Source organism: Cebus imitator, unplaced genomic scaffold, assembly GCF_001604975.1.
Source record: "Cebus imitator isolate Cc_AM_T3 unplaced genomic scaffold, Cebus_imitator-1.0 Scaffold117, whole genome shotgun sequence".
Classification (NCBI taxonomy): Eukaryota; Metazoa; Chordata; class Mammalia; order Primates; family Cebidae; genus Cebus; species Cebus imitator.
This window is the reverse complement of record NW_016107432.1, coordinates 2,241,833-2,245,319: the sequence shown is the minus strand read 5'-3', so window position 1 is coordinate 2,245,319 and position 3,487 is coordinate 2,241,833.

Below are 3,487 nucleotides of genomic sequence, written 5' to 3'. Positions count from 1 at the left end.
AAAAAAAAAAAAAAAGAATATTCTCCATATTAGTTTCTCTTGCACAACTTCAAAAATGTTTTAAATGAACACATCTTTATGCTATGTCATGAAGTCAGCAATAAAATAATTAAAACAATTAATGTTTAAACATATAAATGACTATATACAAGAAACTTACTATACTTAAAGGCATTTATTATCAAACACTGAAAAAAAAAGTAACATCTCCAATCAACGGTAACAGCTATAACTGAGGACAGGCTTTATTTCAGAAACACATATGTAACATATATATATATTGTCTGGTTGGTTTGTTTTTTGAGACAGGATCTCTCTCTACCACCCAGGCTGGAGTGCAGTGGCACCATCATGGCTCACTCCACAGTGACCTCAGCCTCCTGGGCTCAAGTGATCCTCACACCTTGGCCTCCCAAGAAGCTGGAACTAAAGGCATGCATCACCATGCCCGGTTAATTTTTGTATTTTTTTTTTTAGAGACAGGGTTTTGTCCTTTTCCCAGGCTGGTCTGAAACTCCTGAGCTAAGTAGGTGTAAAAATCCCTATTTCACGTAAGAAATTGAGGCACCATGAAGATAAGGCCACAAGTCTAAGAACTGGGAGATCTGGAAGCCCCCCCAGATCCCTTAGTTTTAAGCTCAGTATACCAAACTAAGGGGACAGGGAGAGCTAACTTAATGTTAGCTGGCAGGCTGGTGTTAAGTTTGCAGCAGAATTTTCATTGATTTATGGGAAAATGGGGAAAAGTAGGGACACAAAAGTAAACTTTCTTTTTTTTTTTTTTTTTTGAGACGGAGTTTCACTCTCGTAGCCCAGCTGGAGTGCAATGGCACCATCTCTGCTTACTACATTTGCCTCCCAGGTTCAAGTGATTCTCCTGTCTCAGTCTTCAGAGTAGCTGGGATTACAGGTGCATGCCACCACACCCAGCTAATTTTATATTTTTGGTAGAGACAAAGTTTCACCATGTTAGCCAGGTTGGTCTGAAAGGAAACTTTTTAATATAACTAAATGATTCCATTCAAAGATCTTTTATTCTGGCTGGGTGCAGTGGCTCATGCCTGTAATCCCAGCACTTTGGGAGGCTGAGACGGGCAGATCATGAGATCAAGAGATCAAGACCATCCTGGCCAACACGGTGAAACCCTGTCTCTACTAAAAATACAAAAATTAGCTGGGTGCAGTGGCACATGCCTGTAGTATCAGCTACTCAGGAGACTGAGGCAGGAGAATCACTCAAACCAAAGAGGTAGAGGTTGCAGTGAGCCAAGATCATGCCAACACAATCCAGCCTGGTGACAGGGCAAGAGTCTGTCTCAAAAAAAAAAAGTAAAAAATAAAATTTATTGTGAGGGATTCTGTTCTTTCAAATTATTTGAATGAAAATATCCTTTTGTTAAATGAAATAATGGTGACAGGAGATAGTGGTGCGATATTTGCTTTTATTGGCTGTACCTGGTAGAAATAAAAAATCAGGCCAGGCATGGTGTCTCACAAGGTCAAGAGATCGAGACCATCCTGGCCAACATGGTAAACCCTGTCTCTACTAAAAATACAAAAATTAGCTGGGCATGGTGGCATGTACCTGTAATCCCAGCTACTCAAGAAGCTGATGCAGGACAATCACTTGAACCCAGGAGGCAGAGCCTGCAGTGAGCTGAGAACACACGACTGCACATCAGCCTGGCAACACAGCAACACTCTGTCTCAAAAAACAAAAAAATCAGCATTTCTATTACAGCATTTAATTTTGGGGGAAGTATTTCTTTAGAAATCTAAAAGTCTGGCCCTTTACATCATTATGGCCCCAAAATAATAGGGGACTTTACACACAGATAACACATGTCCCTCAAGATTCTCTCTTTAATCTCTACCTTGTTCTCTTTGGATTAGGACATTTGAGATTGTGAAATGAGAATAAAGTTGAGTATAAGCAATCCAAAACCATGTGCTGACACTGGATCCTGAAAGAGGACTTTCTTCAGAATCATTTTCATCTGTTACCTTGTCTCTGGGCTCAAACATTTTTTCATTTGTTTTGAGACAGAGTTTCTCTCTTGTTGCCCAGGCTGGAGTGCAGTGGTGCGATCTCAGCTCACCACAACCTCCGCCTCCCAGGTTCAAGTGATTCTCCTGCCTCAGCTTCCTGAGAAGCTGAGATTACAGGTATGCAAGACCACACCCAGCTAATTTTGTATTTTTAGTAGAGACAAGGTTTCTCCATGTTGGTCCGGCTGGTCGTGAACTCCTGGCCTCAGATGACCCATCTCAGCTTCCCAAAGTGCTGGGATTACAGGCGTGGGCCAGGTGGCTTCAAACTTATTTATTTATTTATTTGAGATGGAATTTCACTCTTGTTGTCGGCTCACTGCAACCTCCATCTCCTGGGTTCAAGCAATTCTCCTGCCTCAGCCTCCCAAGTAGCTGGAATTAGAGGCATGCACCACCACGCCCACCCACCTAATTTTGTATTTTTAGTAGAGACGGGATGGGGACTCCCAACCTCAGGTGATCCACCTGCCTCAGCCTCCCAAAGCAGTAGTATTACAGGTGTGAACCACCACACCCAGCCTGGGCTCAAACTTTCTTTTCCTAAGGAGTCACATCTTTGAGTAGTACTGCTACATGGCAATCACTACTCAAAAGAAACTAATTTAAGGTGTCCAATAATCAGCTTTCATTAAAGTCTCTTTCAGCTTGACAAAATAAAAACTTTCAAAGTTTTGTCTACCTACTTCCAAAAGAATATTAGTCTACATATGTACATATATGTGATTATATATGTATATATACATATGTGATTTTGCAGACTGTTTATAAACTATTTCCAAAATAAGCTGACCTGTAAATTCATTTATTAAATGAGTTTATAAACTACTTGATTTTTGTAAGTAGTTTATAAACAGGCTGATCAAACTGAACAAATTTCTTAAAATAATTTCACTGTATAGATAGCAAGTAAGTTATTTACTCTTATTAGCATATCTTATTTTTACCTGTCCATAACGAGTATCTAAGTTAAACTGTTTTATGTCCACAGCTACACACTGAAACAACACTTTTGGTCACAACATATTAAACTATAAAGAGATCCAGTTACCTTTAGTCTTACATGTACTTTAATATACTTTTAATATACTTCTTGATGTTTTATGATGCACACACAGCTCTTACAGGACAGCTATGAGAATATTTAGAGTGTATGCTTATTAAATGGTTCAAAACTCTTTTTTAAAAAAAGTCAATTTTGGCCGGGCGCGGTGGCTCAAGCCTGTAATCCCAGCACTTTGGGAGGCCAAGGCAGGTGGATCACGAGGTCGAGAGATCGAGACCATCCTGGTCAACATGGTGAAACCCCATCTCTACTAAAAATACAAAAAATTAGCTGCGCATGGTGGCGCGTGCCTGTAATCCCAGCTACTCAGGAGGCTGAGGCAGGAGAATTGCCTGAACCCAGGAGGCGGAGGTTGCGGTGAGCCGAGATCGC